This window comes from Pongo pygmaeus, chromosome 9 (genome assembly GCF_028885625.2).
Source record: "Pongo pygmaeus isolate AG05252 chromosome 9, NHGRI_mPonPyg2-v2.0_pri, whole genome shotgun sequence".
In the NCBI taxonomy this organism is placed as follows: Eukaryota; Metazoa; Chordata; class Mammalia; order Primates; family Hominidae; genus Pongo; species Pongo pygmaeus.
The window spans coordinates 46,425,849-46,448,130 of record NC_072382.2 but is presented as its reverse complement, the minus strand read 5'-3'; the positions used below and the strand labels follow the sequence as shown (position 1 = coordinate 46,448,130).

Genomic DNA, 22,282 nt, shown 5'->3' with positions numbered 1-22,282 from the left:
CATCTAGTAGTAATTTTGGATTGTGAACTTATTTTCAGCAGCAATTATCATAGGGATCCTGTGAAGCCTGGATTAAGGATGTACCTGCAAGTACCAGTACTGTTCAATAGAAATTTCCACGGTGATGAAAATGTTTTATATCTTCAGGGTTCATTAATAGTAGCCACTAGCCACATGTGATTATTGAGCTCTTGAAATGTGGCTAATGTGAGAAGCCGATTTTGTAACTTAATTTAATTTTAATTAATTAAAAATGTGAATTTAGCCACCTTACTGGATAGTGCAGGTCTAGAGAGCTTTGCTTTGGCTTCTTCTAAGTGCATTTGGGAACTGCTAACCTTGGGCCACTCTATGTTAATTTTTTGGAAATGGCCATCTCACGCTACACAAATAAATAAATTTGACCGTGAAACTGTCAGTATAGGCCTGCGCTTATACAATTCTAGGGGATATTTTTATATATACAAGGAAGACATATTCCTCATTATCCATCTCCCTTTTCTGGTGGGCAGATAAATTTTTAGTCCACATGTTCCCCAATGTATGCATAGTTTTTTATATGCATACATTGCATATGCATAGAGCCCCAGCTTTATTTAAGGATTTAATTTTCCATTTTGAGAAAATCTAAATCCTTCTCTGCTTTCCCAAACAGTCATTGAAACCTGGTTATAGAGATTGGTAAACAGCTCCAAACAGTTATTTGGGCAGCAACCACTTATATCTCTCTTTTCAGTCCGTCCGTCCATTTTTTGACCCCTGCAAACTTCCCTTAAATTCTTACGAGCTCAGAGAGTCATCTGAAGAAGGTTTTGCTATATTTTATCCAATATTACTGTTTTGTAATACGCAGTTTTCAGGACATGTATTCTGCCTTATTGCTGGAAATGGAAGTGTCCTCCGTTCTTTTTGACTGATTAATTTCTTTATTGTGGACAGGTACTGGTAGATTTTCTTGCTGGGCATAAAGAGAGGTGTTCGTTTGTTGTTAAATAACAGAACAGGAATGTAAAAATGTTCCTTTCATGGGCCATTAAATTCAGGAAAAAAATAGATGAAACATGATACTTTGTATTGGCAACTGAATGCTGTTTATGTGTTTATAGTTAGGGTTTAACATACCTGGCTTATAAGCGAACTGCAAGCATCCATTCTCCCAGCTGCATCAGGGCACACAGGATTACTGATATATGAGCCACGAGTCCATGTTGTGAAGGTCAAATTGCCTTATTGCAACTGTACAAAAGGCCTGGAAGATAATAATGAGACTCAATCAGTGAGGCAATAGATCGTAAATGCTTTTGTTGTTTTATGTGTTTTTGGTTGTATTTGGAAAGATAATCTTGGTTTGATGAGTCCATTGGTTATAACTAGTCAATATGTTTTCTATGACTCTCCATTTAAAAATGCATATATAAATTAGATGCTAACACAAGAAAAACAACTATATGATACAGAAAAAGAAGGCCAAGGGTAACTTATACTAGAAAGAGAAGTATATAACTATATTTGGACTGAGGTAAACAGGGAAGGGTTAGCACTGCTGGCTCACTTTCTGATATTTGCTTGGCTAAGTTTTTCTTACCAACTCAAATGTCACTGCCAATAGAAATCTTTCCTGACCGTCCTGGTCTCTTACTACTCTCTCTGTGCTGTGGCCCTATTTTATTTTCTCCATTGCATTTATCGTGATTTGAACACACTGAGATATAATTTTGGAGAGAGTGGGGAGGGGTAGATTAGCTCAACTCAACAGTGTGGCCTGTGGACCAATGCTGGCCTGCAAATGTGTGTTACTAGTTTATGACAAGAAAAAGACTTTGCTCTAGACTGTAAATCAACTATGTCACTAAGCATGCTGTTTATTTTAGATGATGTTTTTGTTCATTTGTCTGTTTGCATTGTGTTCTTTCCAGCAAGACTTTCTCTTTGAAGGAAGTAGTGAGTGCTGACTTACATTCTGATGTGAACTCCTTACCCTGTGGACTGTAACAAAAAGTATTCAGACTAACCACTTTGAGTAACACTGGGTTAGAGGATGAAGAAGGATCAAAAAGATCAAGGGGGTGATAAGAGGTTGAAGTGACACTAGTGGAAGATAAATATAAGGTCAGAGGTGAATTTGAAAGAGCTATGTTTAAGGGAAAGGGGAAGAGTTCGAATGAATGACTCCAGAAATTTTTCTTTTCTTTTTCTTTTTTTTTCTCCGAGACAGAGTCTTGCTCTGCTTTCTCCCAGGCTGGAGTGCAGTGGCGCAATCTTGGCACACTGCAACCTCTGCCTCCTGGGTTCAAGCGATTCTCCTGGCTCAGCCTCCCAAGTAGATGGGATTACAAGCACGCATCACAGTGCCTGGCTAATTTTTGTATTTTTAGGAGAGACGGGGTTTCACCATGTTGGCTAGGCTGGTCTCAAACTCCCGACCCAGGTGATCCACCCGCCTCGGCCTCCCAAAGTGCTGGGATTACAGGTGTGAGCCACCACACCTGGCCAGGAATTTTTCTTTTTAAAGTTTATGTTTACTCTGCCATAGAAAAGTTTTATATGTGACCCCTAAAGAAATAGTTACCACTGCTCACTGATTTTCTAGATGGAGCGAAATTCAGTATTCTGGGGAAGATGCGTACCAAGGTTTCTGGTAAACATCTTCAATATTATTATTGCCAACTGGTACAATTTTCATTGTATAAAACAAAAAGGTGCAATAATATGGCAGGTTTGCCTTTATTGAGTCCCCATTTAGGAACTAACAGAGATAAAAATTCTTATCTAAAATGCATAAAATTGGAGGTTAGGAATTCCCAAAGGCAGTTTGAGGTCATTTTGGAGCTGATATAGATCTCTAATGCCCTTATTCTATTAACCCACACCTTTCTTTGGCTTTTGGTGTTACAAAGCCCTCTTTTGAAGGAGCTCAATTTTGTTGCAATGCATGCAATAAATCTTAATAGCTTTGTAGAAATTGTATAGTTTAACTTTTTTACTGATACAAAAGTAACATGATTATTTCGAACATGGTGGAAAATACAGATAAAATATAAATAAAAATATATTTCCTCCTAATCTCACCAGCCTAAAATTATCACTAATATTGGTATTTTTTCCCAGCTTTTTTTTTCTTGTGCCCTCATATAATTTTTTTTACACGTTGAAATTATTACACACACACAGTGTGTGTGTGTGAGTGTGTGTGTGTGTGTAAATTTCATACTAGGCATCATGTGAAAAAACTATTTCATTAGAATTATTTGTAAACATCAATTGAATGGTTGAACAATATCCTATCACAAAGAGAATAAATTATATAAATATTCTACTTCTTTGAACATTTACTTTGCTTTACATTTTTTCCTATTATATGTATGAGTTGATAAACATCTTTTTACTCATCTTTGTATACATTTTGAGGAAATTGCTGTGTTAATTAAGTAGATATATGCAAATGTATTATCGTGCATCAAAGCCTTGTATCTCTCTAATATTTATACCTGTGCCTATATTCCTGCCTCTATCATCTTATGCTCTTTAAGTTATGGATTTGTTGGTAGTCCTGGCTTGGACCCTTCCTGATATGAGCACAAAGAAGGAGCTGGTTTACTCTTAATAGAGATTTTTTGATGTCTGCTTGGACACTGGATTTTCTCTATCAGTATCATTAGCCTGTCTTTGACTTCTTTGGTCCTCATAGCCAATCTTAGATTAAAAAGACCAGAATGAGCAGTTCATCCAATTTCAGTAGAAATTCAGTTGTGCTATATTTTCATGGCAAATGTTTAAACCACTTATTACTCATATTATCTTGGATCGTTAGAAAACAATAACTGTTTGCTGACGTAATATAATTTATAAAGCTATTACACATCCTCTTTGTAGCATGAATCGTAATAGACCTTAAAATTCTAAAAGGATACCATTGTACGAGGAATGATTAAGGGAGAGCAGAGGAAAATATGAGATTGTCAAGGTCAGTAATCAGTGTCCTTGCTTTAGAAGCAATGTCACCTGCTGTGGCTTTCCAGCTTTCCTTTGTCAACTTTCTCCTATTTTATAAATATCTTTAATACATTATTTATGAAATAGGCTCTTTCTTACATCTATAAGCAAGCTACAATATACGATTATGTTGAAAGAATTTAGAGAATGATTCCTTTGATCATAATTTGACATAGTACAGTGAAGAGAACAGTGGCACTTGACTGAGAAGGCTTGGTGGAAAGTCCAAGCCGCACTATCAATCATGTATCGCTGCATGACTCTCAGCAAGTCTCTCCACTACTTTAAAACTAATTTTCCACGTCAATAAGGTAATGCCTTACCTTGCACAGTCGCTTTGAGTTAACACAACATAGTTAATTGTTAATAAAAATAGTTAATAGAAATATAATATCATGGCATTAATGGATGAACATTCCATGGATATTGAGTTAAATTTTTAGGCTACTTTTTTATAGCAAATAGTCAGAGTCAGGTAAAAGGTAACTGAGTTTTATTTCTCACCAGCTATAGGTTAGGTGGTTAGTATGTATTACCTTATCACCTTTCATGATGCTCACAACCACTCTGGAGAAAATGTGATTCCAAGAGAATGTGTAAGTTGCTCTGTAAGATCATAGTTCTAGTCGCTTGCAGAAGCGGGATTTGAGCTCACATGGGTCTGATTCAAAAATTCAAGGTTTTTATACTAGACCATTATTCACAAAGTTTTAAAAGGAGAAAAGCGACAAGAAAACATAGACCTTGATGTAGTTATGTTTATTCTAATAGTCCTTAAATATGTACAAACAAAATCAGGTGTATAGTGCTAATAATTATGGGTCTTACACGACTACAAAGAAAGTTTACTAGGTAACTGTAAACAAAACTACAGTCTAATACAATTCAAATTAATTACATTGATTTAACATTACCAGGGATGGTGTTTTGCTGAAGTGAAATAAGCACTGGCAATGTGTATGAAGCATGGATTCTAAGGTACAGGTTCTTTGGGGCTGGTGTGTGCACCGCCACATGTGGCATAGTGATTCATGTTTCTCTTCTTGCTATATTTGAACAATCGCTAAGTCTTCTTTTGAGAAGCATGCTGTAAATACCATCTTGCCTTCATTCAGCTTGAACACATCATTTATGAATCAAGTCTACTTTTACTTTTTTTCTCATTTGCTAACAATACTTAAAATATAACCTCTTAACACAATGTATTATAAACGAAAAACAAAAATGGGCATAAAAATTGCATGGCAGTATTCAGTTACAAAGTGTTCATCAAAACAATCCAGAATATGCTTAAATGAAAATGTTAAGGCTATTGTCAAAATATATTGTTGTATGGGATTCATAGATCCTGGAAACATCTATGTATTATTAATGTCCTATGGAACCATTTTCAGGGCAGTGGGCCATACTGCTATGGGCCATACTACTATGCTCATGAGCCAGCAGCCCACAGGGAAGATAAGGTTTGAGAGGCAACAGGACAAGGGGCTAAGAAAATGAATATTCACAGGTATTATGGAGCGCAGTATTGCTGTGGAGCAGTATCCATTGAAACAGTCAATTACGGTGCTAGTCCAAACAGTACATCACCTACATCACCCAGCCAAAAGCTGGGGCCTCAGATGACAGAGAAGCCAGAAGTTGTCTCAGCACCAGGTGCCTGAAATGGAACCCCATTCTGGAGACAGTGGCTTCCTTACTGTAGCTGCCTTCTTGTCATCTCTTGGTGGTGAGAGCCAGTCCTTTGCCATACTGACCTGAGAACTTGCAGGTGATGACATCTAAAAACATCTGAGGTAAATGGGAAGTCAGAGAGCGTTTCCAACATAAATTCCAAGCCATGTGTTCCAGCTCTGTTTGAAACTGAATTTTACAGTATTTGGCTTATTACCATGGCAGTAGCTGCATGATACAGAATATGCTTTGTGAGATTTCATTTCATTTGAAATGCCTTTTTTTTTTATTTTTAGTGAATCAACATGTCTTTTCATAAATTGAGGACATAGAATGAAGAGCAATTGCAGATCTGTTCATTGAAGCATCTTCTGGAATTGCCATAAGCACACTGAAAATTGCTTATGGTGCTGTTAATAACTCATAGTGGTGGAAAAGGGGGCATGGCTATGAAAAAATCTATTTTTAAAACAACTGAAGACGGATGCAAGAAAATTCGCTAGTCCCATTTGGGGAGAAAGAGCTGGTGTGGGCAATGAGAGTACTTGTATTCATTCACTAACTTTAAAAGTATTTACTGTGTACCTACTATGACCAGGCCCAGGCATCTGTGTTCATTGCCGGGGATATAACAGTAAAGAGATTGAAAAGCTCTGGCTCTGAACTTGTGAAAGTTATATTCTGGGTGGGAGATGGATATTAAATGAGAAAAGAAACAAATGGACAGATTTTAATACATGCCAGATGTAAAGTCCTTAAGGTTAGAAAGAACATGGTGTGTTCTAAGGAGCATGGCTTTTGCTGAGAGAGAAAGGGAGACAGAGGCAGGTCATGATGTGCCTCCACCATGATGTCCATGTAGGGGTTCACATTATGAAAGGTCCATGGGCTATGTTAAGGAATATTCAATTTTTCTAAGTGTAAGGGTTTACTACTAAAGGATTCTGAGCAGAGATGTAACATGTGATTTAGATTTTTATGTGATCCAACGACTGGTTTTTGGTGAATCTATTGGAGGAGGCAATAGCGAAAGCAGGAATGCCAGGGAGGCTTCTCCAGTGAGAGAGGATGGAGATTGGGTGGTTGCTGTGAAGATAAGGGAAAGTGAATGAGTTTGAGATATATTTATTGAAGTTAAATGCGTGATACTCGTTTCTGAATTGAATATAGTAGGGTAAAGCAGAGGGGGGAGTCAGGGATCACTCCAGGGTTTCTGGCTTTAGTAACTGCAGATAATGGAGTCACTTTGGGAAGGGAAAATGCAAGATTTCTATTTGGACCATGTTCTTTTTCAGATATCTGTGAAATATGTAAGTGGAGATAAGCAGTAGGAGGTTGGACACATAAGTCTTAAGTTCAAAGATATCTGTTACTGGAGATATAACCTGGGAGTTATCAGGATATAAATGACATTTGAAACCATAAAAATGCTTGAGATTGGCAGAGAGAATGATAGGGCTCAGATCAAATCCTGAGGATGCTTGAAGTTTAGAGTTTGGGTGCAGATGGAGAAGCCAACAAAGAGGATGGATACATTGTGCCCAGGGTGATAGAAGGTGCCGTTAGCAAGAAAGCAGCAGCAGGAAGCGGTTTTAAGAAGGAGTTAATTCTGTCAAATGCTGCTGAGATACATTAGAAGATCAGAAAGATATCTATTGTATTTTATTTGTCAAGAGGTCTGTTGGTGACCTTGTTGAAGCAGTTTTCATAGGAGTGGTGGGGGCAGAAAGCTGCCAGAAAGGAAGAGTGAATTAAAAGTAAGAATGTGGAGAAAGCATGTTAAGCAACTCATTTGAGAAGTTTGGCATGGTAGCAGAAAAATGGATCAGAAAGGGCAGATCAGGGGACAAATGGAAATTTGTTTTTGCTGTTGTTTGGTTATGTGTATGCATGTTGATGTTTTAAGATGAGCGATACCAGAGCATGTATATATGTGAATGGGAAAGATCCAATAGACATGTTTGAAGTAGGAAGGAGGGGACCTTTTAGGAGCAAGTGGCTTAACATCTAGGGGTCAAGTGGGGAAACTGCCCACTGATAGGGGAATGGACATGCCTTTTTTTCTTAACAAGAAGTAAAAGATGGATGCAGGTAGGAGTGTTGATTTGTTAGTTGGAGGATGAGAGTGTTTCTATATTAGACAGTTTGATTTCTCTGTGAAGTGGGATTATCAGATGAGAGCTGTGAAGTATACATATGTGGGCCTCTGAAGGTAAGAGAATGTTTGACTAGTCTCAGAGATGGGGAAGAGGGGCTAAAAGGAATGTGTAGTAATGTCCATCTGACACTCTACACAGCTGGTTGTGTGAACTTGCTTCAGTTAGTTGTGTGAAAGCACAGAAAAGTAGAAAGTTGAGTTCAAAAAAGTTTAGAGTTTAGCCTGGACAAGTATATCGGAAAACAGATGGCCAAGGGAGTTGAGCTTAGGGAAATGATTAAAAAGAAAGATTATCCAGGGCAAGTAAAGGCAGGAGGGCAGGCTGATGAATAGTGAGAAAGTAAATAGATTAATGGATTGGTATCCTCTATGAGTGAGAAATGTGGCAGAGGCTAATCAATGACAGTGAGTTGAGAGCCTAAGAGATAGTATTTTGAATTGTAAAATGTTTTAAGGTGAGATGGTTGGAGCTAGCACAGTTTCTGATGATGATGAGGCGAGGGTGTGAATAAAGTTGTGAATGTCTGAAGTGGTTTGAAGGTGACAAGGTCAAGAAACTGAGAGTCCAGGGAGACTTTTTCATAGTAGTGTTTTGAGTGTTTTTCAAATTGTTCTGTGGCATATAGAAATTATATATATAGGAAATGTTTTATAGAAAAGAGTTTCATGTTCAAATACACTTGGTAAACACTGCATACTATTCTATCACCTTCTTCCTCACAATGTATATTAGCATAATAGTTTATATTAGCATATAGAAAGCTCCAAGAAGCTCTGCTAGAAAGATACCTGTTTAATGTACTTAATTAATTTACGTTAATTTTATTTTAGAATTTTCTGTTCCTGGCCACCTCCTCATTTCTTACCTTTGCTAAATTTTGTTGGCTATTTTCACCATTGAATTCTTCCAGACTAACATAGCCACATTTCAGTAATAATCCTATATGGGCTTTAATTGACATGAAATTAAACATATAATTAAATTTCAGAATAACTGCCTTTTAAACATTCTTTAGTTTAGTCATAAATGCCTTTCCACGTATTCAAGTACTCTTGAGTTTCTAGGTAAAGTTTTATAATCCCCCCAACACACACATATGTCCTCTCTGAATATTTCTTGTTAATGTTATTTCTGGTTATCGTTTGTTGTGCTGCTAATATGGTGATTATCTTTTTCCATTATATTTTGTACCATTTTATTGCAGGCATTTAAGGATGCTATTGATTTCTGTATATTTATATCTGTCTTTATTGCTGAACTCTTTTGTGAGTATTAATGGCATTTTAATTGATTCTCTAAGGCAGTGTTTTTAAGTCTCTGTAAGGTATAGACCAATTTTTAAAGAGAAAAAAATGTTTTGAGCAACCTGACAATTTAAATTATTTTTGAGATAATAAGAATATTTCTAAAATGTAAAACTTATAACTAAGAGTACACTTCTTATTCTGGTGGCTTTTAATTATAAACCACAAAACTAATCAACATCAAGTTAACAGCACTTATCATATATGTTCTTACTACCATGATTTGGCTGAATTCAAACCAGTGCTTTTGATATGGCTGTGTACTGACTGTTTCAGCATAGATTGGGTTTAGCATGCCTCAACTATAATGTGTTCTGTGCAGACTCAATTCTCTCCCTGGTTTCCTCTTTTCCCATCACTGCAAGACCTTCGTTTATATCATCACTTGATGAAAATGAAAAATTTATGTTATGTCCGATTTTGTTCTTTTCTTATCAATATTCAGTGATTAAAACAGTAATACTTAGGAGCAATTGTGTCCCAATCAAGTGACATTCACAACTATAATTATTCTTGGCCTGCAGGCCAAATGCAGCTTTGCCCATTTATTTACTCAATTATTTATTTATTTATTTATTTATTTATTTATTTATTTAGAGGCAGGGTCTCACTCTGTCACCTAGGCTGGAGTGCAGTGGTGTGGTGTGAATACAGCTCACTACAGCTTTGACTTCCCAGGCTCAAGGGATTCTCCCACCTCAGCCTCCCAAGCAGCTGGGAGTATAGCCATGTACCGCCATGCCTGGCTAATTTTTAAACTTTTTTTTTTTTTTTTTGTGGAGATGGGGTTTCCTTCTGTTGCCCAGGCTGGTCTTGAATACTTGGGCTCAAGTGATACTCTCACCTTGGCCCCTCAAAGTGTTGGGATTACAGGCGTGAGCCCCAGCACCTGGGCTATTTACTGTAGATTTGTTAAAAGCTTATATTTGTTTTTCAGATGATCAGAGGAATAAAGATACAAGTATAGAATCACTGTTGGAGACTGGAGGATCCCTGATAATATACCCATGAACTTTTAGGCTTCTGTGAATTTAAGTATGAGAAATGTTGCTCTTGGGAAGTCTAGATAAAACAAAACAAACCACCTACTTTCTGCAAAAGTTATATCCTTTCTGCAAAAGTTACCAGTTATATCCTTTTCTTTTCAGTTGCTATATATGTTTGTCAGCCAGAACTTTCTGATGGTAGCTAATGTTTGAAGAAATGATAGTATGCATCCCCCCCCGTTTTTTTTTGTTGTTTATAATTTAATGGAAATACTTTTTTATAATACAATTTTATAATAATTGGTGTCAAATTTTACCACATTTATTTTAGGCATGTATTAGATGAACCTAATGGCTATTAATAAATGACTTCTTGATGTCATGTAATATGCTAATAGCTTTTCTAATGTCAAGCCATTTTGCATTACTGAACAAATGCCTACTCAGTTAGTAGTAGTATACAATTTATTTAACATTTCAGATGTAAAATTTCTAGAATTTCTAAATTTCTTAAATACTATTTCCTAGTATTTTATACCAGCACTGGCTTTTATCTTGGAGCTATCTTTCTGATTCTTTTGTGTTATTGTATTAGGTTTTAGTACCAAGTTTATGCTAACATATAAAATGGGCCAGGAAAAGTTTAGCCAGATTTCAGAGGGCTAGTTTAGGTTCAAGAATGATAACTCACAATTAGTTTAATGTTACTTCTACTTGGTTTGTCTAGTGAAACAGCTAACATGCAGTCTAAAGGGTGTACAGCAGCTGAGGATGTGAGTGAATGGACACTGCTCCCCAGCGTCTCTAATTCTTCAGAGAAGTGTGCCAAAAACTAGGTAACCAGTGCATCACGTAGAAGGTGAATGCTTCAAGTCAGGGAGGCCCAGAGCTGAGGTCTTTTGCCTTTATACCCTTATGCTGATGGCAGTTCCACACTGAATTGCCCTATGAGGCATTTCTTGTACAGTTGGGTACTACTGTCTGTGTTCTGTTTCTGACTCTTTTACCTACCCTAGAGTAGACCCAGTTATGACTTATTAGGAAATATCCTTTTTTTTTTTCCTTAACTCAGGATACTAATAGAGTATAGGAGCTATTGGTAATTTTGAAGTTTGAAACAACTTTCTGGTGAAAAGAGATCTGGAGCTTTTTTTGAAAATAATTGCTAGATGTCTTTTCATTTATTGTACACTTTTTGATCTCCTCACGTTTTATACTTCTGGGTCAATCTATGGTCGTGTTTCCTAGAAAGTTGTCTGTTTCCTCAGAATTTTCATATTCATTTAAAAAAGTGAAAGTGTTTTTCATACCTTTGGGTCTTTTGTGAAATCCTCATTTGTATTCCTAATTATGATGATCTGTCTCTTTGCTTCCTTCACTCTGTTGATGTCTTCTTTCCTTTTACAATCCTCTCTTGGATAACGTAACCATGTTCCCTTGCTTCTCATCCTCCCTCTTACAGGAGAGGAGTTTTTTTTTTGTTTTTGTTTTTTTTTTCTTTTATTATTATTATTATTATTATTATTATTATACTTTAGGTTTTATGGTACATGTGCGCAATGTGCAGGTAAGTTACATATGTATACATGTGCCATGCTGGTGCGCTGCACCCACCAACTCGTCATCTAGCATTAGGTATATCTCCCAATGCTATCCCTCCCCCCTCCCCCCACCCCACAACAGTCCCCAGAGTGTGATGTTCCCCTTCCTGTGTCCATGTGTTCTCATTGTTCAATTCCCACCTATGAGTGAGAATATGCGGTGTTTGGTTTTTTGTTCTTGCGATAGTTTACTGAGAATGATGATTTCCAATTTCATCCATGTCCCTACAAAGGACGTGAACTCATCATTTTTTATGGCTGCATAGTATTCCATGGTGTATATATGCCACATTTTCTTAATCCAGTCTATCATTGTTGGACATTTGGGTTGGTTCCAAGTCTTTGCTATTGTGAATAATGCCGCAATAAACATACGTGTGCATGTGTCTTTATAGCAGCATGATTTATAGTCCTTTGGGTATATACCCAGTAATGGGATGGCTGGGTCGAATGGAATTTCTAGTTCTAGATCCCTGAGGAATCGCCACACTGACTTCCACAAGGGTTGAACAAGTTTACAGTCCCACCAACAGTGTAAAAGTGTTCCTATTTCTCCACATCCTCTCCAGCACCTGTTGTTTCCTGACTTTTTAATGATTGCCATTCTAACTGGTGTGAGATGGTATCTCATTGTGGTTTTGATTTGCATTTCTCTGATGGCCAGTGATGGTGAGCATTTTTTCATGAGGCCAGCATCATCCTGATACCAAAGCCTGGCAGAGACACAACAAAAAAAGAGAATTTTAGACCAATATCCTTGATGAACATTGATGCAAAAATCCTCAATAAAATACTGGCAAACAGAATCCAGCAGCACATCAAAAAGCTTATCCACCATGATCAAGTGGGCTTCATCCCTGGAATGCAAGGCTGGTTCAATATACGCAAATCAATAAATGTAATCCAGCATATAAACAGAACCAAAGACAAAAACCACATGATTATCTCAATAGATGCAGAAAAGGCCTTTGACAAAATTCAACAACCCTTCATGCTAAAAACTCTCAATAAATTAGGAATTGATGGGACGTATCTCAAAATAATAAGAGCTATTTATGACAAACCCACAGCCAATATCATACTGAATGGGCAAAAACTGGAAGCATTCCCTTTGAAAACTGGCACAAGACAGGGATGCCCTCTCTCACCACTTCTGTTCAACATAGTGTTGGAAGTTCTGGCCGGGGCAATTAGGCAGGAGAAGGAAATCAAGGGTATTCAATTAGGAAAAGAGGAAGTCAAATTGTCCCTGTTTGCAGATGACATGATAGTATATCTAGAAAACCCCATTGTCTCAGCCCAAAATCTCCTTAAGCTGATAAGCAACTTCAGCAAAGTCTCAGGATACAAAATCAATGTGCAAAAATCACAAGCATTCTTATACATCAATAACAGACAAACAGAGAGCCAAATCATGAGTGAACTCCCATTCACAATTGCTTCAAAGAGAATAAAATACCTAGGAATCCAACTTACAAGGGATGTGAAAGACCTCTTCAAGGAGAACTACAAACCACTGCTCAAGGAAATAAAAGAGGATACAAACAAATGGAAGAATATTCCATGCTCATGGGTAGGAAGAATCAATATCATGCAAATGGCCATCCTTCCCAAGATAATTTACAGGAGAGGAGTTTTTAACCTGCTGGGTTCCTTTTAATTTTCTGGCACCTGTGACTTAGTCTTGACCTTTTTCGTGTTGTAAACAAAGATGATTCTTGCTTTCCGGGGGCTATGCAAACCACAGGGAGACAGCCACAAGCATGTTTAGCACTGTTTACCAACTACTTTAGGATTCTTAGGTTCTCACTTCCCTCCCTTCCCTTCCATGCACATGGAATGTCCATGCCTCCACTGGCTTCTCTGATTTTCCTCTGTTGGCATTGTCCTGTTATGCCATGGCTTCCCTCCATGCTTGCTGCCCTTTATTGTTCCAGCTGGCAAGACAGAGTTCAGTGCTGCTGAGAGTCTCTAAGATGTGCTTCCCCAGAAAGCACACTCTGACTTGGAGACTAGCATGCAGGAATTTATTGGGGGATCTTCTCAAGATCGATATCTGTAAAAAAAAAAAAATGGAAGAAATAGAGCAGGAAAATGGAGAAGTTGAACTGCCATGCAGTCACAATAAAAGCCTTAGCCGGTTCCACGGGAAGCTCTGATGCTGGGATGGCTCAGCTGAGTTGTCCTGCATTGACATAAATGGATCACATCAACCTGGCAGATGCTAGTCATTGGATGTGCCCCCTAGGAAGGAGACATAATTCTGGGAATCCTATTCTGACAAAGGCAGCTCTTCTCCCCTAAGGGAAATTCCCAGAAAGAGACTCAGCTGAAAGCTGCCAGTTACCCACACTTCCAGAATCCGAAGGAATAAATGTTTCAGGCCTTTATAAGGGAGCTAGGCCATAAAGCCCCTGCAGTTATTAAAGGAAGCTTTACTGTTACCCTTTTCAACGTGCTTTTGATTTTTTGAAACTTCTCCTGAGCAGCCACCCCATTGTAAGAGTTTTCAAATTTTTCTCTCTCCCAAAGAAATTCCATCTCTTTTAGCCAACTTTAGTTGATTTGGCTTCTAGATGATGCCAGAAACTTTAGTGACTTGTAAGGTCTGTCATTAAGGAACATAGAGCAAATTCCCCCCAAGATGAGAGGTAGATTGCATTTGATTAAATGTGTGGAACTACACATAAACACCTTCTTTGCTAACCAGGGCCACTGCCATAGGGTGTATCTTTAGAGTCTGCTGCCTCAGAGTGAGATATTGACTCAATAACTTTTTTTTTTTGAGATGAAGTCTCTGTCACCCAGGCTGGAGTGCTGTGGCATCATCTCGGCTCCCTGCAACCTCCATCTCCCGGGTTCAAGCGATTCTCCTGTCTCAGCCTTCTGAGTAGCTGGGACTACAGGTGCATGCCACCACTCCTGGCTAATTTTTGTATTTTTAGTAGAGACGGTGTTTCACCATATTGGTCAGTCTGGTCCTGAACTCCTGACTTCAGGTTAATTAATTCATGCCATTAATTTGCGGCAACTCCCTATTGCAGGCCTGAATTTAGTGCTTTAAAAGTTAAATTGGAAAACATATATATGTTAATCAAACGTTAGTTTGACAACTGATGCCACAAGCAAACGCAGATGTAGATGTCAATCACTGGTGATGGCTAATGCTACATCTTAAATGCTTTCAGAAGCGATGAATAAAAAATATAAGATATAATTATCTGCCTTTGTCAGCAGTATTATTAACTTGGCTTGCCCCACTCCTTCTTAGCACATGAGATAATATGTATGGTTTTATTTATCCTTGTGATATTAGGGGTATGTGAAGAAACTGAAAAAAGAAAACTTGCAAAGCCAGCCCCCCCCCTTTTTTTTTTTTAACAGCTTCAATCTTTCTTCAGTAAACTAATAATTTTAATCAGATTCCTGGAAGTGACAATCTGAATAGAGATTACTTAAAACTCATAAATTATATAAATGTAATTTTTGAGACAATCTATTTTAAATTGGCTTTTTTTTGAAGGAAGTTGATTTAATAAGGTGTCATATGAATGTTAGATAGCACAGGCTCTGAAATGACTGGAAGAATTAAAATATACAGTGTTATCTGACTCAGAGAAGAGAAATTATTTCTAAATCTTCTATGACACATAAATATTCAGACTCATATCCTGGATCAGCCTACAAGGCTTGGTTCAGGGTCAGTAAGAACTGCTTCTAAAGATAAATGATTTTTTAAAATGTTTTCTCTGTTAATGTCTGTCTTCTTCTTTAACTAGGTTGAAGAAATACCAGGGTCACCTCATAGCCTCCTAAACTCTCTGGGACTTAGTTTTCTCATCTGTATAGTAAGGAGGTTAGACTCTAGGACCACAAAGATTTCACCTGATTCTGATACTCCGTAATTCTAAGATCTATTCTAGATAGCCAAGTGGCTGTGTCTCTATAGATCTGGGGTTCAGGAGGGCTACTTCTTACAATTCCTCACTACCTTACTGGCTCCCTAAGGTTGTCCTAGCTGCTGAGGTTGATGACTTTCCAATGGAAACGGATCCCAGGGTCAGGAGCCTCATATAGACACCTTTCTCACTTCCTGGACTCTGCACCCAATACTCGAAATCTGGTGGTTGTCTACTCAGAGGAAAGAAAGTCCTCGTACAAAAAAGATACTTGACGTACATATTCATAGCAACCCAATTCACAATTACAAAATATGGAACCAGCCCAATTTCCCCTCAATCAACTAGTAGATAAAGAAAATGTGGCATACATATACCATGGAATACTACTCAGCCATAAAAAGGAATGAAATAATAGCATTCACAGCAACCTGGATGGAGTTGGAGACCATTATTCTTAAGCGAAGTAACTCAGGAATGGAAAACCAAACATTGTATGTTCTCACTTGTAAATGGGAGCTAAGCTATGAGGACACAAAGGCATAAGAAGTATACAATGGACTTTTGGAACTCAGGAGAAATGGTTGGGGGGGGCTGAGGGATAAAAGACTATACATTGGGTACAGTGTACACTGCTCGGGTGATATGTGCACCAAAATCTCAGAAACTACCACTAAAGAACTTATTAATGTAACTAAACACCACCTGTTCCCCAAAAACCTATGAGAAAAGTAATAAAACCTGAGAAAACTGAGAAAAATAATAATAATAAAAAAAGAAATCCAGTGGTTGGATTGTTATTAGCATCCGTGTAACTATGGCCTCCCATCTATGGGACATGACACTTTTCATTTGTAGATTCCAGGGCTAGGAGTGGTGGGGGATAAGGAAATGATCTTCACCACATGTCTAGCACCAGTGCTGCCAAAATAAATACTTGTTTTCTCTCTTCTCCTGGCACATTCTTTCATTCATTCAACAAAAATTGAGAACCTACAATGCATCAGGCATTGCTCTAGGGGCCAGGGAGGGGGCTGTAACAGTGACAAAAAACTGAGAAAAATCCCTGCTTTTATGGGGCTTACATCCCAGCAAGAGTAAATAGAAAATAAACATAATAGATAAGCACATTGTATAGTATATTAGAAGATGACAAGTGTGGATGAGAAAAATATAGCAGAGTCAGGGAGATGGGAAATGCCGGTAGTGGGAAGCGTACAATTTTTAATAGGGTGTTCCTCACTGAGAAGGTAGCCAAAAACAGACCTGCATAGAGTGAGTGAGCTATGTAGGTATCTGGAGAAGAGTGTTTCAGGCTGAAGAAATAGCCAGTACAAATGCCCCAAGACAGGAATGAACAACCAGGAGACCGTTATGGCTGGAGTGTGGTGAGATGGGGGAAAGTGGGATGTGAAGTAGAGATTAGGGTAGGCAGGATCTCCAAGGCCTTGTACGTCATTGGAAGACCTTTTGCTTTTGCTTTGGGTGAAGTTGGGACCACAGAAGAGTCTGAACTGGACAGTCACATGATCTCACTTACATTTAAACAGGATCAGTGTGGCAAGGGGGGATGCAGGCAGATCACTTAGGAGGCTCCTAGAAAAATCCAAGAAGAGATGATAGTATCTTGGACCACATGGTAGCAGCAGAGGTGGTAAGAATGGTAAGATTCTTCATATATGTTGGGAGTATAGCCAATAATTTATGAATGTAGTGAGTCAATCCATAAACATTTATCGAGTAGTCTTCTATAGGCCAGCTACAGTTCCAGGTATGAAGAAATAGCGAGGAAGGAAATCTCCAGCTGTGCTGTGAAGGAAATAAAGTGGGTTATATTTGGGACTCTGGAGAGTGAGTGGGCGAGAGGACTGGTGCATTTAGTTTGGTCACTGAGGAGGTCGCTGAGGTCTGAGTGAGGAGAAGCCCCCACATCAAACCTTGCAGTAGAGCAATCCACTGCAGAGGGGATACGGATGCAAAGGCCCCAAGACAGGTATGAGCTTGGCCTGTTTGAAGAAAAAAGGAGTCCAGTGTCTGTGGGTGAGTTGAGGGAGTGGGAGATGGAGATAAAAGATGAAGTTGGAATGGTAGGCAGGACCAAATCAGGTGGGGGATTTGTAGATAAGGGAAGAGAGTTTGGGTCACTGAGGCTTATTGTGGCAGAGACACCAGGCAGCTTGAAGGGAGATAGACACTCTGTGTTTGATATTAGACCACCCACTGAAGCGGAATGTCAGCTGTCTGGAGTCCATGTGCAGGAGGGCTCCCGTCCCAACCTGAACAGTGGGTAAAGCTGGAACTGGTCTGTGTTAGGATGACCCATTTTTTTTATTATTATACTTTAAGTTCTGGGATACATGTACAGAACGTGCAGGTTTGTTACATAGGTATACATGTGCCATGGTAGTTTGTTGCACCCATCAACCCGTCATCTCCATTAGGTATTTCTCTTAATGCTATCCCTCCCCTAGCCCCCCACCCCGCGATAGGCCCCAGTGTGTGATGTTCCCCTCCCTGTGTCCATGTGTTTTCATTGTTCAACTCTCACTTATAAGTGAGAACATGCAGTGTTTGGTTTTCTGTTCTTGTGTTAGTTTGCTGAGAATGATGGTTTACAGCTTCATCCATGTCCCTGCAGAGGACGTGAACTCAGGATGACCCATTTTGAACTTAATTGCACTCTTACAGTGCAATTTGAGCTTTCTTCAAGAGCCTTGAAGACTTCAGGGCAGGAGCCCTCCTCAGGGAACACAGAGGGATGCACTCAGTACTGCATCCTCAGTGTTAGCTTAGAAGCAGCAGATGGTGCTAGGAAAACCTTCCTGAGTCCCATACAGTGAAGGGAAAAAACCATCAGCTTTTCTTTCAGTCTTTTCTGTCACTTTCAAGAGCATCCTGCCACAGTCTCCATCAGTCAAAAACAGATGGAGCTGGAGAAATTGTCAGGCCTGGGAAGGTTTCCCTAAAACATAATTGTTTGGCAAAATTGCTTTTCTTTGTGTATGTGTCCATGTTTACAGGCTGCAGGGTGCCTTTCTTGAGCGAATGTGTCTCTCTGATAAACCAGATTCCTGGTCAAAATCAATTTCTGCTTATATGAAATCTAAACAATAAGAATAACAACAGCAATAAAGAACTTAGTTTTTTCCCCATTCACTATTTTGTAGGTTCTTCCTATATATCTTTCAAAACATGATTGCTTTCCATGATTTCAGAAGCAATACATTTTCATTACAGAAAAGTTGGAATGTAGAAAAATCTTAAAAATGAAATAAAACCATCCATAATCCTATTACCTAGAGATAAACCATAGTTAACATTTTGATTTGAACTCCTCCAATTTCTGCCTGTGTGTTTCCCTCTCTTTTTTTCTCTCTCTCTTACCCTTTCTCTGTAATATAAATATTTTTCTTTTTATAAAGTTAGGATAACAGCGTAGTTACTATTTGCCAACATTCTTTTTCAAATAGTAATAATATATTATTCAACCTTAAATATTCAAACCATAATTTTTAATGATTTCTTGCATTGTATCTTTTATGTACTATAGTTATCTAATGTTTAATATTGTTTAAACACAGTGTTGTGATTATCGTGTATATATATTTTTGTGAGTATATTTATTATTTTTCTTACAGTATTTGGAATGGCTAAAGAAAATGGATTCTATCATTTTAAGGTTCTTCTTAAACCTCAGCTGTTAAACCTAATTTTTCCTCAAAAAAGTGTGTAACCATTTATATTCCACAGTATAGATAAGTGCTATTAGCCCTACCAGATTGTCTTCACTAATATAGTTTTTGACTTTGTTAATTTGGTAGGTAAACAAGTGACAGCCCATTTTTGTTTTAACTTACATTATTTTTATTGCTAATATATTAAACATTTTTGTATGCATATTATGCATTTTATTTCTTCTGTGAATTGCAAATTGATGTCCTTTGCTCATTTTTCTATTTGTGTATTCATCTTTGTCTTTTTTATTTTTATGGCTTAAAAGATGGTCACTTATTTCCTAAGTTTATAATTTGCCTCTTAATTTTCTTTAATGGTGTTCCTGAATTGTCAGACATTTTTGATTTATGTCAAACCCTTAAAATCTTTATCATCCTGCTTCTTTCCTTGCTTTTATAATTTGAAAGTCAGTCCTCACTGGTAGACTATTTTAATTTCTACACGATTTTGTAGTTTAATTTTAAAGAATTAATTGTTTAGTTGTGGCTTACCTTGCTTTATGGTGTGAGGTAGGTGTCTAATGTCATTATTTTTTTCTCAAATTGTTGATCAAATGTACCAGAACTACTTATTAAATAATCCTAATTTTATTGCCAATTTAAAATGTCTTTTATTATATGAAAAAATTATGTATACCTAAGTCAGCATTTTAGTTTTTGTAGCTTTATGCTGTGTTTTTAATATCAGGTTATACATATTTTTAGCTCAGCTTATTTTCAATTTTAATTTTTCTCTCTTTTTCCTTTAAAAATTGTTTTATTTTTGTTTTTAATTGATTTTTCTAGGTGTTTCTAATAGTTGTATCAAATTTCAAATATACATTTTAATTGGTATCGCATTAGATTTATAAATAGTTTTGAGAGTGCTAACACTTTCATGTGAACACAGTATCCCTCTTTTGCAAGTCAACTTCTGTATCCCTTAATAAAATTTTAAAGTTTATTTTCTTTTTATAGACCTTACATAATTCTTTATAAATCTATTACTGTGTCTTTGGGCATCTGGTTCACTAATATGAATAGAAACCTTCTTTCTTCTCTTTTCTAATTGATTGTTGGTCTTATTTAGGAAGGATATTGACTTATGGTTTTATTTTTTGACTGATCTCATACTGAATGGAGGGAGTACCCAGGACGGACTGGTTAAACATGGCCGAGGTGGGAGAGGTGGGTCAGGGATGCCTCTCAAGGCAAAACACTGGGACATGGACTGTTCCTTTCATTTTCTATTCCTATACAGTTAAGGATTGTGTTGAGCATACCACAGAAGCTCAGTAAAAATCATTTAAAAATACTTTTTGGTTATTCAAATAATTCTTTTTTACTTCTGGTAATAATGAGGATGGGAAAGGAGGGCTAGATGGGAATATTGACTTCCACTCTGTATATTATGGAGTATTATAATATCTAGGTCAATGTATTACCAACTGCTAACAGTTACTGAGCACTATCAGTGGTCTAGGCTCTGGGCCAGACACTCATCATGGATTAATGCATTTAATCTTCACAACATGCTTATGAGGATATCCTCTATTTGAGGATAGAAAAGCTGAAGTGAGAGAGGTCCAGTAATTTGCCCACATCACAGAGACAGTAGGGATAGGGTCAGACTGAATGAAGCAGGGCAGCAGTTCAATAGCCCTGGCTCCTAAAGGCTGAGCTACATTGCTTCTTGGGCATTCCCCTCATGAAAGTTCCTTCCAAGAATAATATGACACATCATGTTATCCAGGACATTATGACATTGGCAAACAATAATACCTTATTTACTAACTTTTAGAAGTCAAACTGTTTATAGTTGGGATCTCAGGGTAAAGAGGTACTGTAGCAGAAAAACTTCCCCTCAGAAGTGAGGAGGTTTGGGTCCCTGTTTTACTCTTCATCTGACTCCTTATTAAGTCACCTTCCCTTTCTGACCTCGGTGTTGTCATCTAAAAAAATGAGGGAGGATTATGTAAATTTCAGGGAACTTTTTAGGAACACTAACACACTGTGGTTGTTATAATACAATCTTCTGGAATATAATATAATACAGTCTTCTGGAAAATCTACCTTTTAAAGGAACATTCATTTGAGACATGTATTTTCTCGCTGGACAGAAAGCTTATTCTTTTAACAAATCAATTACTTTAGCAAGCTCTTTTCTCCATTACATTACATTTTATGTTTTTATTAAAGCTTAAAATAAATGTTCCTGTAAACATAAATGCACATCAAATGAAAACTTCCATATTTGCCAATTCATAGAAGCACTGAATTTTAGAACATGAAAGTATATTAGAGATTATCTAGCACAGATAAGGAAACTGAAGCTCTGGGATCCTGAATTACTTCCTGAAATTACACAGGGAGTAAGTGGCAGAAATATGATTGAAAACCATGTTTGGCTTCTAGCTACAGCCTATATTATGACAGTGATTTCCACTGTAAAAATATTTGGGTAGCAAAAACCAAAAAAAATGAAGAAATTTCTAGGAGACAAAGGATAAGAAAAGGGATTTATGAGTCTTAAAGTTTGAAGGCTTGAAAAATAAAAGATAACAAACTTGCCATATATATGAGTGAGTGTATCCTTAATATATTAAGAACTTTGTCAAATCAATAAGAAAAAAGATAAACATGTAAATTTTAAAAATGGGGCAAAACAAAACATAAGAAGGCATTTCATAAGACATAAATGGCCCATTGAAAACTGTTAAATTTCTCTTCTAATCAAATATATGCAAATTAAAATGATTAGATGCATTTTTCATCTATCAAATAAGACAAGATTAGGTAAAGATCACACCAGCAGGAAAAAGGACACCCTCTCACTTTTCTTTTGGGAAGTGGATGGGAACTACTTTTTTTAGCAGAGAAATTTGTCAGTTTCATCAAGTGTCTTAAAATGTTGCATATCCTCTGAGCCAGCAATTTTACTCTTAGGAATTTA

At 37.4% G+C, this 22,282-nt stretch overlaps 1 protein-coding gene across 2 annotated transcripts in view; it reads left to right on the top strand.

Annotated features, from left to right (window-relative positions):
- LOC129008432 (protein kinase C-binding protein NELL1) overlaps positions 1–22,282 on the top strand; it is a 931,522-nt gene that overhangs the window by 383,538 nt on the left and 525,702 nt on the right. The window lies entirely within an intron of this gene.